Source organism: Nicotiana tabacum, chromosome 17, assembly GCF_000715075.1.
Source record: "Nicotiana tabacum cultivar K326 chromosome 17, ASM71507v2, whole genome shotgun sequence".
NCBI lineage: Eukaryota > Viridiplantae > Streptophyta > Magnoliopsida > Solanales > Solanaceae > Nicotiana > Nicotiana tabacum.
This window is the reverse complement of record NC_134096.1, coordinates 114,211,313-114,226,109: the sequence shown is the minus strand read 5'-3', so window position 1 is coordinate 114,226,109 and position 14,797 is coordinate 114,211,313. Positions and strand designations below refer to the sequence as shown.

At 39.2% G+C, this 14,797-nt stretch overlaps 1 long non-coding RNA gene across 1 annotated transcript; it reads left to right on the top strand.

The window, feature by feature from the left end:
* Positions 1-12,621: 12,621 nt before the first annotated feature.
* LOC107829801 (uncharacterized) lies at positions 12,622-14,797 on the top strand. The gene is made up of 3 exons (XR_012701420.1): positions 12,622-12,754; positions 13,618-13,809; positions 14,295-14,797. It is a non-coding gene; the product is annotated as an uncharacterized LOC107829801 (long non-coding RNA).

Genomic DNA, 14,797 nt, shown 5'->3' with positions numbered 1-14,797 from the left:
GAGGAAAGTGAAACTCAAAAACTCAATTATGCTGCAGAGTAATTGTTATATACAGTGAGCACTAACTAACTAACTAATCCGGAAAATGACAGCTAACTGACAACTAAGCACTAACAGCTAAGGCTAAGCTACAGTGAATAACTAACTAATACAGCAGTAATAACTAACATATGAATAAATACAATTGCAATCTCAATACACAACAAGAAAACTAGTGAGGGGAAATTTGATGGGTAATGTGGTCGCTAAACGTAAATTAAGATCGACAGCATGTATTGACGACTAGATTCCAGTTTGGTCCTTAAATCACTTTGGTGACAGCAAAAAAAACTAGTCATAACTTCTTTTAGCAACCCATTTTAATTTCTCATTGCTAATTGTATGTTAACTTTCAATGATAGCCAAGAAATTAAATAATCACAAAGAAAACAAGGAACGGCGATCAGGTCTCTTGAGGTTAAACAGTTACCATTTTAGGTCTAAAGTCATCTATCTACAACTGAAATTCAAAAAGTTGTAATTAGTTAGAAACCTGTTTACACATTCCTCCCCTCTTTTTTCATTTTCCTTTAATTTTTGGGGGATGGTTTTCCGTATTCAAAATTGCAATAAGCTATCAAGAAAAGCTAGAAATAGCATACATAATTAATTTTCGTATCAAAGCTTTCTGGAGAAATATATTACAATACTCTTGTGACTTAGAACTTAGAACACAAAAAGCTTAGCAGTAAAAAAAAAAAGGGCAGCTCGGTTCACTAAAATTCCCTATGCCCCGCGTTGCGGGAAGGGGCAGGCCACAAGGATCTATTGTACGCAGTCTTACCCTTCATTTCTGCAACAGATTATTTTCACACAACTTGAACTTGTAACCTCCTGGCCACATGGCAGCAACTTGACTAGTTACGTATCGTTTTGATATATACAATATTTGGATAGATTGTATTGTTTGACGCCGTTTTATGATGTCATGCACCAACAATATGAAAAATAAACTTGTAATATTATAAAAAAAATAAGGTATGAGGTAATATTATAATTATATAAAAAGGTAGGTAAATGATAAAATAAGATTATTTAATTATAAAAAATGGCAAGATGAGAGAAAAATAAGGTAACGACGCGACCACAAGAATGACCATAAAGTGACACTTTTCGTCGTTACGTAACGACGGATTTAATGATAAAATACAATAAAATTTAAATAACAATCAAAACAAACATTGTATTTAAAGTAACAATACGATACAATACAATAGGTAACAACTATCCAAACAAGCTGTAAGTGGAATTGCATCACTTTCTTGTTCACTTTGTTCATTTCGTTAAACAGTCATGAAATTAACTAGTTATGGTTCTGGTTTAAAGAATAGGGAGTTAATCAAGACTAAGGAAATTGAACATAATATTGAAAACAGGAGTAATTAACATACTTGGAGTCTTTGGTTTGCAGAAAACCAGTACTTGAATTTTCAGCGTTATCTTGAAAGTTATCGTAGATTTCATTCTTTTCCAATAGATGATCAAGAAGCCCTGAATTGTCTTTCCTTTTGTATACGGTCAAAACCTATTAAGTCAGTCGTACGGATTGGTCGAGATGATAATACTTCGATCAAAGGGTATCCGCGTGACGACGGTCGAGGTCCGAAATAAGGGCATCGAGCTTCAAGCTCTAAGACCGATCAACGACAAGCTCGGAATTATTATCGAGCTCATATCCAAATTGAACTACGAGGCAAACCGGAGATTATCGAAGATGCATAGACCGACCAACACTCACCCCGAATATCGAGACTCCAAGTCAGAGTCGAGCTTGAACCAAGGCCGAGGGCTCGATCGAATACCGAGCTCGAGCCGATATCGAGCTCACAGACAAGAATCATTGCAACCGCACTAGGTGAGAGAATCTTGGCAGGAATCGAGGAAAAAAAATTTATCATGGGTTCTCTACTATATATTTTTTATAGATAAAGTAGGATCCATCTACTATAAAGAGGGGAATCCTTGTAAGCATAAGGGATAGATTGCAAAAAAGACAACTTCAGAGAGATTAACACTTTTGGGCTCATTTACTTTGCCTTGTTCATCAACATTTCATTTTTCTCTGCCTTATATTTCATTCCATCTGTCAAAGAATATATATATATTTCTATTTCACAATGCAATTCGTACCAAGTTATATCACATATCCTTAGAATCATATACAAATTTAACTCTATCCAATTTTTCGGGTAAACAGTTTGGCTCCTACCGTGGGGCTAAGGATAACAGTGGTTATTTGATACGAATCTGCAAAAACACACCATTGTGTTTTGCGCTTGTTTTCGAAAATATCTTGGATTTCGGATTAGCAACGACTAACTACCAGTCAAATGGCCACGCCGATCGACAACGAAGCCGGTCTTCAAGATGAGAACAATAACTTGACACCCAGTACCGAAAGATCACTTGTCAATGCCGTTGGAGCTCGAATCGGAGCACCGATAGATATCAATTCACATGTGGCCATTGAGGCGAACCTACATTCTGAACCCGAAGATAGCATTCATGGAGGCACTCGATCTGCAGCTCGAGATACCCATAACGTCGAGAAAAACGGCGTCAGCTTGCGTATGATTTTTAAAATGTTGCAAGCTCAACAGGCAGCAATAACTCAGTTGCAGAGCCAAACCTAACTACAAAGCAGGATGAAGCCCAATCCATCTCGAGAAATCACCCATAGAACGGAGCCAGCCATAGTGAAGTCAAATGAGCAAGAATCGGGGACTGCTCCCGAAATTGCTAAATTGCTCGAAGAACTCACAAAGTGAGTCGAAACCAACGATAAAAAAGTAGAAACATATAACTCCAAGGTCGATCAGATCCCGGGAGCTCCACCAATGATAAAAGGGTTGGATTCAAAAAAAATCGTCCAAAAGCCTTTCACCCCCACGAGCGGCTCCTAAACCGATCCCAAAGAAGTTTCGCATGCCCGATATTCCAAAATATAATGGAACGACCGATCCCAACTAACATGTCACCTCTTACACATATTCCATCATAGGGAACGATCTAGAGAACGATCCGATCGAATCTGTATTATTGAAAAAATTCGATGAAACCGTGACAAAGGGATCAATGATATGGTATCATAATTTACCGTCTAACTCTATCGATTCTTTTGCTTTGCTTGCAGATGCTTTCGTAAAAGCACATGCTGAGGCCATAAAGGCCGAGACCAGAAAGTCAGACCTATTCAAGATAAGACAAAAGGATAACGAGACGCTAAGAGAATTCGTATCTCGTTTCCAAATGGAACGAATGGATCTACCTCCAGTCACAGATGATTGGGTTGTTCAAGCTTTCACTCAAGGACTAAACGAATGAAGCTCGACGGCTTCACCACGGCTGAAGCATAACCTGATCGAGTACCTAGCTATTACTTGGGCCGATACACATAATCGGTATCAATCCAAAATAAGAATCGAAGACGATCAGTTGGGTTCTGGGTCCGTTATTAAAAGGGTTGCCAACCGAGAACAGAGATCGATCAAAAATCGATACCGGCCCTATAACGGAAATCCTACGAGCTCGATGTGATAAACTGTCATGCCCCAAACCTGAATGGGCGTGGCCGGCACTTGGTACCATACTCAGCCCGAGCGTACCACTCTGTAACTGTGAACTCTAGAGGGGTAAACCTCAACCTAGGCCGATGAGGCCATATTCTGAATCATCTGAAAATATCGTCTATCTCATCTAAAGGGTAAACATACCCAAAAACTCATATATATATATATATATATATATATATATATATATATATATATATATATATATATATATATATATATATATTCATCATCTGAAAATATCGTCTCTCTCATCTGAGGGTAAACATACCCAAAAACTCATATATATTTCAATATATATGTGCAGGTTGACGAGGCCGCCATGAAAATCTACTGATATACAAACTATACAGGACTTGTCTACAAGCCTCTAGAGATAATTGAATTGTATCATGGTCGGGACAGGGCCTCGACCTACCCATCAAACCTGTATATATATAAAATGGACTCCAAGGTCTAGACCTGGTAACTCCGGGGAAGTAACCAAGCTGATATTTGGCTCTGTCTACTGGGAAGGTCTATCCAGCTGTCTATCAGGACCTGCAGGCATGAAATCCAGCATCCCCAGCAAAGGGACGTCACTACAAATAATATAATGAGTATGTAAGGCAACAAAATAACTGAAAGCTAAAACTTAACTGATGATATAATAACTGAATGTAACTGGGAGTCAAAAATAATCTGAAGATATGCTTACCTGTTGATACTGACTCAACTCTCTCCATATAATATGTAAAATAGTTGTCCGGCCCTATAAGGTTCGGTATGTGTAACTGCCCTGCCGTAGTAGGCTCGCTCATAGGCGCTCGGCCATACTAGGCTCTGTATCTAGGCCATTCTGGGCTCGCTCGTAGGCGCTCGGCCACAGCAGACTCGGTATATAACTTACCATCTGATCAGAGGTTGCCCAATAGGGGACTGCCCACCGATTATAGCTCGATGGTGGTGAAAATACTGTAATACTGTATATATATAGACCCTCTGCTCTCTTGACTGGAAAAACACACACACACTTTCTGCTCTCTTGGCTGAAAGAAGACAATACTAAACTGAATATGAAGTCCCGATAAGGGAGAATACTGTAACTTTTGAGACTAGGATAATGTGAATAAATTCAGGAATACAAACTTTTTTTTATGTCTCGTTATCAAACTCATGTAGTTAGGGGATCATGCCAAAATGAAGGAAGGACTTAGCCTTGACATACCTTATCACAATCTTTCCAATCACAAACTTGAACTCGCCTCTTCTCACCTTAATCTACAACAACGATAATAATACTATCATTAAGTTACGAAAGGTACAACTAACGCACAACGAACGACAAGCTTATTTTATATTAAAATAGACAGCATCTCCCCTATAATCCTTACTACCTCCAAATTCAAGATAACACCAACAACACCAAAAACAACAATAACAACATATATACATTATTTTCCAACCTTATGCACACCACACAATACTACAAACACAGCCCAACATACCCCAATCTCTTCATACACAAAACGACCACCGTAGTAGTGTCAATAACCCGAAAATATTACGATGAACGACCAGCCCAACATCCTGCATTTATGTGGTGTTTCTCCACACCCTTACTCCTCCAAAACTCCACAAAACTGTAGTAAAAATGTGGCCTAACAGCACCATAAAATAGTCTACAAAACAGTCCGCTACAAGTGAATAACTCAAATTCACGGCTTCCTATCACCGTCCCGTGAGTTCTTACAAATATAAAACGACTTACTATGCATCTACAGTAGACAAAAATGGATGAAAGAGAGCAGTAAACTTACATTATTTGTTGGATAACTCAGCTCCTATCTTGGTTCTTCAAACTCTAGGCTTTACCTCCAATTAGAACTTGAAAGCGAGAGAAAATCAATTGGGGTTTGGGGGAAATTATTGGGAGGAGTTTTGCAGAGATTAAGTCTGGTTATTTTACCCTATTATCATCCTAATATATGAAGGTGATAGGCCTTTAAAAAGGCCTCTTTGAACGACCCAAACAGGCCCATTTTTGGACGACCCGAACAGGCCCAGTTTTGGATTCTCGTTTAAGCAAGTAGGTGACAGTCTGCATAGTCTCGGAAAAACGTCCATATCTCTCTACTCTAATATCGTATTGATAAATGGTTTAATGCGTTGAAAAATAGACTCATAGATATTTAATTTTATGGGTAGAAAACCCCATAACTCTACGTATATTGGGAGAAAATGGCAGTTACATTTGACCCAAAGTTTCAGTAAAACTTATGAACGTAACTTGTGATGACTTTCCTCGACTTTTGTTCCACCACTCGTTTGACTTCAAAACATAACACACGACTATCATACGACTAACATAATCTCCTTATCAATTTAAACACCCTGGTATCACTACAAAAGTACATGTTATAACATTCCCAATTTATCGACTTTCGACGAAACATTATTTTTTTTCAATTTCTTTAGTTTCTGAACCTTCCAACCATCTTTGTACTTGTTGTTCATGATCTTCAATATTTGTAAACTCCGAGGTAATATGATTAACTTACTTTGTAAACTTTTCAAATATGATTTCATTTCTGAGCTTACATCAATTGACTTACGACGTACTCGTACGTACGAAAACATGGGTTATAACAATTTACCTATAAATTCTATTTCATACTATTTAATTAATATACCCCCCCCGGTTCAATTATATTTCAAAACTAACCAATGCAGGTGTTCGACCAAAGACGAGGATTAATGAACTCGATCAGGAACAAAGATGGATTATTCAACACGAAGCCTTAGGTCTGAAAACATGTGTTGCACTCTTTTTTTCCTTAGACCGGTTTTGTCCCAAATGGGTTTTTCGGCAAGGTTTTTTTTTTAATGAGGCAACCATTGATCGTGCTAAATCAGAACAATTCAACAGTATTCGAGGCCTCCTTACAATCAACCTCGAATACTGGGGGGCATACCATCGTTATCAAACATATCAACGACAATTATCAAGTACGATGCAAAGGAAGTTACTTCGTTATTTCAAGACAAACAGTGTCTCGACAGGAAACATTGTAAGAGCCAAATGGTCAAAACGAATCATGCTCATGTAATTGGCCCGAGCCCTGACGCAAAACATGAACACATGTATAATGACTTGCAAAGAAAGCTCTCTTCTTTACCGAAATCTTATATCCAAGATTTATTATGCAAACAGGATCGAGTTCGAGCAAGCACTCACTCGACCATTATGCCTACGGGCTACATTACTTCGAGTTCGAATCATTCACTCTACTACTAAGCCTACAGGATACTTTTATTTTGAGTTCGAGCAAGCACTCACTCGACCATTACGCCTACGGGCTACATTACTTTGAGTTCGAATCATTCACTCGACTACTAAGCCTACGGGCTACTTTTATTTCGAGTTCGAGCAAGCACTCACTCGACCATTACGCCTACGGGCTATATTACTTCGAGTTCGAATTATTCACTCGACTACTAAGCCTACGGGCTACTTTTATTTCGAGTTCGAGCAAGCACTCACTCGACCATTACGCCTACGGGCTACACTACTTCGAGTTTGAATCATTCACTCAACTACTAAGCCTACGGGCTACTTTTATTTCGAGTTTGAGCAAGCACTCACTCGACCATTACGCCTACAGGCTACATTACTTCGAGTTCGAATCATTCACTCGACTACTAAGCCTACAGGCTACTTTTATTTCGAGCTCGAACAAGCACTCACTCAACCATTACGCCTACGGGCTACATTACTTTGAGTTTGAATCATTCACTCGACGACTAAGCATACAGGCTACTTTTATTTTGAGTTCGAGCAAGCACTCACTCGACCATTATGCCTACGGGCTACATTACTTCGAGTTCGAATCATTCACTCGACTACTAAGCCTACGGGCTACTTTTATTTCGAGTTCGAGCAAGCACTCACTCGACCATTATGCCTACGGGCTACATTACTTCGAGTTCGAATCATTCACTCAACTACTAAGCCTACGGGCTACTTTTATTTCGAGTTCGAGCAAGCACTCACTCGACCATTACGCCTACAGGCTACATTACTTCGAGTAACATTACTCATTACTTCAAGTTCAAATGAACACTTGACTATTTAAAGGCTGAAGGCTGTTCGAGCCCGATAAAGCAAAAGGGACTACCCACAAGGCTCGAAGGCAACAAAGATTAAAATTCAAACTATCTATTTAGCTTAAAAGGCTATTTTGCTTCAAAAGGAAGAAAGATTTATATTTACAAATTTTTGTACAAAGGCGGCAACTCAGCCAAAAGGAAGTTCTTTATACAAAAACCGAAAGCGGTATCAAAAGAACGCAGCAAATGACCTAAGGCCCTAAATGATTCAATCTTCATCAGAGGCCGTGTTCTCGGCATCTTCCTCATCTTCAGACTCCCCCGAGTCATCGGAGTCCTCCTCAGGAAAGGCCAACCTTCGAGCTTTGTTCTCATCTGCCCTGACGACTTCAATCTCGGCCCCAATATTGAAGATCTGAGCTCTGACCTCCTCGAGAGCTTCTCTCCGAGCTTGCCATTTTGCATGTTCGACCATGCTCTTATCTTTGGCTTGGTTAACCTCAACATCGATCCTGAACTAAGCCACTTTTGCATCGGCTCTTTTATTGGCCCCGATCACCTCAGATCTGGCCACTTCAAGTTCTTTAGCCAAATCTGCTTTTATCTAAAGTGGCCAAATCTAACTGATGCTGAAGCTCTTTCATCTTTTCGATCACCCCCGAAGCATTTTCTTTCGTAGATCGAAGTTGGGCATCAGACAGCTCCAACTGAGCTTGAACGGCTTCCTTTTTCGAGGCAAGGATATCCATACACTTTTTAAATTCTTCTGCCTCGGCCAGTAGCGCATCTACCTGTGAGTTAAGCCGTCTAATCTGCTCGATCCTCTGTCGAACCTGCAAAATCGGATCGTTAGTGGTAATCTCTTTTTCATCTTCACTATCATGGAATGATCGGAATACTAGCTCAGCCATCTCTTCAAGCTCCTCCCTAGCCGCTATCAAATCTGCTCGAAGTTTTTCACTACGGAACTTGTACGAGTCACTCTTCTCAGTGAGGCTCCGAACCTCGGCATCATGCTCCTCCCGGATTCGAAGAAAGGCCTCGTGATGCAACACCGAAACCTATAAACAGAAGGAGAAACGTTAGAATTACCTACAATTATAAGTATAAAAGAACTGGCAAAAACGCCATTAAAGTTACCCGATTCAAAGTATGTTGGGCTTCGTTGAAGAGACAGGCGGGCCCCGCCGCATTCATCACTGATTGATCTTCTTCAGTCACCAAGGACCGAAGGTAACTGGCAATCCCCACAGGGGGAGAAAAAAATCGGGTATCCTCAGGTACGGAGAGCACTATCTTCTGCCTTCGGTCGGGATCGATACTCGGGGCTGGGAATCGGTCCACCGATTTATGAATCGATGAAGGCTCGGTAGAACCCGACCACGATGCTTTTTTGGGTACCGGCATTCCACCAAAACCGATAACCTCTTCCGAGGCACCTGACTCAAACTCCTCTAGAAAACCGTGGATATCGGCTGACTCCTAAATACCCTCATAGGACCGATCCTCCAACATGTTGGCTTCTCGAATCATGGCATCCAAAATCTAAGGGGATCCGCTAATGTCAACTATCCCGAACTCATCCCTTGAAATATATTCTACTGTCCTAGAAGACCCACCCTCGGTATCCCTTTCAATCATCTTAGCTCGAGAAGGGATAATCTCGGCTTCTTCTTATTCTGGGATTATGGCCAGCGTTCCCTGATTTGCTTCCACCAAATTGAAAGACTGTTGAATCACAACATTAGCCCGTACGCATGCTAAATTCTCCTCTCCTTCTTCGGGGCCACTTCCGAAGATATAACACCATAGGCCCCTTCGACTTTCGAGATCTCTTAGTCGGTTTCTTCTTTTCCGAGCTCGGGGAGCCCGATACGTCTTTTCTCTTCCTTTCTTTTACCTGCTTCAGGGCAGGAACTTCTTCACCACCAGATGGAAGCCTCATGACTACATCTTTCCCGAGTCGTACAAAGGGGAAAAAGGGAGATTTACCATACAAACCGATAAAGAGACAAATCGATAAAAAAATTTACCATGAATGCGGGCCTCCCATCGACTCTTTGATAATTCGACCCAAGCACGCTCAGAGTACGGTCTCTGCAACACCAGACCTTTGACCCATTGTTTAATATCCGGGATCGGTTCCGGCATCCGAGCTACGGCTGTGATAAGAAAAAAAAATGGATCAACAAAATGAAATGCAATCACAAAATCAAAACGGGCAAAAATAAACGTTTACTCACGACTCATATTCCATTTCTCGAAATATGGTAAGTCATCGGCAGGGATCAGGTCCGAGGTTTTGATTCAAACAAAATGGCCCATCCAACCTGGATCCCGAGTCTCGTCTATGCTCGAGAATGGCGCTTTGGTTGCTCGGCGAGCAAGCTTGATCAACCCTCCTCGATAAAGTCGGGGACTGTAGAGGCGCATAAGATGATCGAGGGTGAAGATACGCCCCTTGACTTTGCTCGAGAAAAATCAAAGAAGAATCACTATCCTCCAAAAGGAAGGGTAGATCTGGCCGAGGGTCACATCGTACCTCTTACAGAAGGCAACGGTGACAGGGTCTAGAGGGTCCAACGTGAAAGGATAAGTGTAAACACTTAACAACCCTTCGACGTGGGTAGTAATTGATTCATCATGCGATGGATTACTACGAGTTTATTATCCCAGTTGCATTCTTGTATGACTTTATCGAGAACTTTCTTGGTAATTGAACATTGGTACCTCGACATCGGCTCATACCGACTCGGTATCGGAGAAGGCTTTTTAATTTTAAAATCACCTACAGCCGAGCACCCTACCGGAATGAATTCCTCAGGGCGGGGCTCTTCCACATCCTCGCCACTAGCAGGTCGAGATGAAGAAGCGGTCTCTTTTTGCGGAACAGTTTTAGACGTTTTTGCCATTTAAAATTCTGTGAACAAAGAACGGGAGTATTTGGTATTTTAAGAAAGAATTTGCAGTAAAACTCACAGATTTGCAGACAAAAAACTCAGAAAAGACGAAAGGGAACTTAGAAAATTTGGAAGATTGAAGACGCAAAAGTGATGAATGGTGGAAGGAAGGGTTATTTAAAAAATTGAAGCAATGACGATTCAATATCAGCGATGGCCGACCACTTTCTGACACACATTAAATGCCTTGGTAAAACTGAATCGATGGGATAGCTATCACGTACGTCATGGTTGGGATCGACGCAGACGTCAGCATATATCTGATCGAGCTGTTGGAAAATCATATCGTTTCTCGCCACATCCTTTTTCGAGAAACGAGGGGACTATCTGTGTACGGTTAAAACCGATTAAGTCAGTCGTACGGACTGGTCGAGGTGATAATACTTCGATCAAAGGGTATCCGCGTGACGATAGGTCGAGGTCCGAAGTAAGGGCGTCGAGCTTCAAGCTCTAAGACCGATCAACGACAAGCTCGGTATCATTATCGAGCTCATATCCAAATCGAACTACGAGGCAAAGCGGAGATTATCGAAGATGCATAGACCGACCAACACTCACCCCGAATATCTCGAGACTCCAAGTCAGAGTTGAGCTCGAACCAAGGTCGAGGGCTCGATCCAATACCGAGCTTGAGCTGGTATCAAGTTCACAGACAAGAGCCGTTGCAACCGCACTAGGGGAGAGAATCTTGGCAGGAATCGAGGAAAAGATAATTTATCATGGGTTCTCCACTATATATTTTTCATAGATAAAGTAGGATCCCTCTACTATAAAGGGGAATCCTTGTAAGCATAAGGGATAGATTGCAAAAAAGACAACTTCAGAGAGATTAACACTTTGGGGCTCATTTACTTTGCCTTGTTCATCAACATTTCTTTTTTCTCTGCATTATATATCATTCCATCTGTCAAAGAATATATATATTTCTATTTCACTCTGCAATTCGTACCAAGTTATATCATGTATCCTTACAACCATATACAAATTTAACTCTATCCAATTTTTCGGGTAAACACCTTTCAGACATTTTCAGTTTCTTTATTTTTTCCTTCAAATTCTTTGATAATATGATTTAAATCTCTTTAGACGCAGAAGAATACATAAGAGCTAATGGAAATTTGGTTGTCAACTTCCTATCGTAATTTATAGCTCAAGTCTGAGGTGTGTAGTGCACCCTCACTTATTCAAACCACATTTTCTTTATTTCGCAAATTTTGTTAGTGTTTGAATTTTAGCTATATATGACATTGACAATTCACCCTTTTGAAATATTAACCTAAATAATTAGTATACTCCAATTAGTTATTTTTTCCAAGTCAATTGACAGGAAAAGGTTCATGCATTATATAACTTCATATTGTTTCTCATTTTCTGAAATATATTACAAAATCGTATTGAGCTGTACACGTCCATATTAATAGTGGGAAGTTTCTTAAACACTTCAAAAGTCTTCAAAAAAATCTGGTCGGTTAAATTATTTGAATTTTTCTTTTGAGATTTTTAGGAACTTTAAAATTCTGAAAGTGCCTGTTCTTATTAAAAAAGCAAAAATATTAGGAGACACACACAATATTGCACAAGCATTTCTTCACAACATTTATCCAAAAACTTCTCCAAACGCAACTTATTGTCACCCAACAGGACCGAGAGAGGACATGACTTTTTGAATTTATGATATACTATATTCTGATAGGAATATAAGATGGGAATGTCATGCGCGCAATTTTTCTATATGTGAGAAATTTTCTTAAACACTTTGAAAAGTCTAAAAAAATAAATTGGTCAGATAATTTTTCCATTTTTTTTCTTTGAGATTTTTAGAAAATACTAAGTTGGAAAGTGCCTCTTCTTTATAAAAAGATAACATAAATAAAAGAAGAAGAGGAAACTCACAAGATTGAAAAGGAAAAAAAAAAAAAAAAAAAAAAGCTATCCCAATAAGTTTTTGTTTTGCACAAACATTCAGATTATTCATCCAAAAGCTTTTCCTAAACATTCAGACTCGTTCTGATCATTCTCTTTCTCTCTGTTTTTTTTTTCTTTTATTCCTTTCATCCGTTCAATTACAGGACCTAAAATCTCATATTCATGACTTCTGTAAGTTTCTCTCTCTTCCAATCTTTTCAGTTCTTATTTTTTTCTTTTGCATGAATTTTGCTTTGCTAGGAATATGAACGTTCTTGAATTTTGTCATTGGCTATTAAATAGTCATCCCAATAAGATGAAATTATAACGAGATTCAAGAATTTGAAACCTTATAAAATTCCAAAACCCCGACCCACATTTCTCCTTGAATGAATTAAACGTTAGGAAAAGTTGTTTGATTCCGAGACCAATCCTAGTTATAATTTTTGTAATATGTATATGGCTGTTTTTGTTAATGCTGAATTAAAGATGGCATGGTTTTGACCAACCTTATTCACTTTTATTTTCAATTCAACTTTTCAGTTTGCTCTCATTTTTGCTGAATTTGATTCACCGACGATTTGTATGTATTTTTTTTTTTCTTGATTAGTGGCCAGACGGAGCATCTTTAGTTGGTAATTGTTTCCTATCGGTTTAATTAAAGATGTTTGATTGTTACTTTGCCTATGTGACTAGTTCAGGCTGACGGCCAATGTTAAATTAGTTAAATTTATGATGAATTCTAACAATACAAGAATGAGTAGCTTATATGGAGCAGTATAGTTAGTGATGATGCATATAACCGACCCAAATTTAATTGGGATTGAGGCGTAATTGTTGTAGTTGAAAGATGTTTGTTCTTCTTAAAAAATACTAGAGAATTTGAGAGAAATTCATGTGTTCTTAGAGTTGAGATACTAAACACCCCAATGCATATAAGTTAAGAGTACATGACTACATAATACATATACAGAACAGAACATCAAGAAAAAAACTTTATTTACTTATGGCTAACTTACATGTCTTCATTTCTCTGTTTTGACACCATTTTCTAGCAAGAGAAAGGTCGGCCATTGCCGAAATTCGGGGAGTGGGATGTAAACAATCCAGCCTCGGCAGATGGATTCACTGTCATATTTGCAAAGGCTAGGGATGACAAAAAAGCCGATGGCACCGCGGCACCAACACAAGCGCCCAGGAATGACTATACTTACGGACAATCTAATCCTTATCAGCAAGAACCCAAGGTATTGATCACTGACTACTAAATCTTAATATTTCTTCTTTTGTGCTACAAGCATTCAAGAATGTTACTTTCCCATTTATCTGCAAATAATCACTATGCAATATTAACTACTTGGAGTTAAGGTCTAGCTAATTGTTGTTGTTGACTTACATTAGGTTCTGTGTTTGAGCTCCTTTTTAGTTTGGTTAGAGACTTATCTGTTTATGTAGAAACAATTGCGAGATTTAGAGAGCATCTATTCTAGAAAATAAATACCAGTGCTTAGACATGTCGGAGAGTTTATATCACGTTCAGTGTTTGATAGGAGTTTTTGTAATCTTGTTAAATATTCGTATGTCAGTAAAAAATATAAAGAACTTCTGATGTTAGATAAGCAAATTATTGAGCATTCTAACGAAATGTGTTCATATAGCCAGACTCCAACTGCAGTGTAGAATTACTGCAGGCTGATTAAGTGATTGATTCTTATACATCTATTATGTGCAGAAAAAATGGTTTTGCTGTTTCTGAAACCAGAATGCTTCTGTGGCTGTGAGTGAAGAGACTTAAGATCATATTGAAGTTCAAGTCTGCCAGTCTAGTTACAGAGGTGGGAAACTGTGTGCTGCTGCTGCTGCTTCTGTTTCTATATTCGTCTATAAGGTTTCTTAAAAGTCTCTCTACTGTCCCGAATATGTATTTAGGGGAAGCGCTGACCAACTATCACAAACACGCTAATGTATTGTGCTCAACGACAACCTTAGTCACTCTGTCGATTTATATCACCTCTCTAATTGAACATGGCCTCTAGATTGAATGATATATCTTCTTTTGTGCTGTGCTCAGAGCATATAGCTGCTGTTTTCACTATGTGCTTCTACAATTAGGATATTTAAACTTGCTCCAGCTATATGGATTATGTATGTTGTACATTTTGAGGTATTTGCCTTTTTAGTCCATCAGGGTTGGCTGCTAGTAGAGAAAGAAAGCACTCATCTTTCATGCTTTAA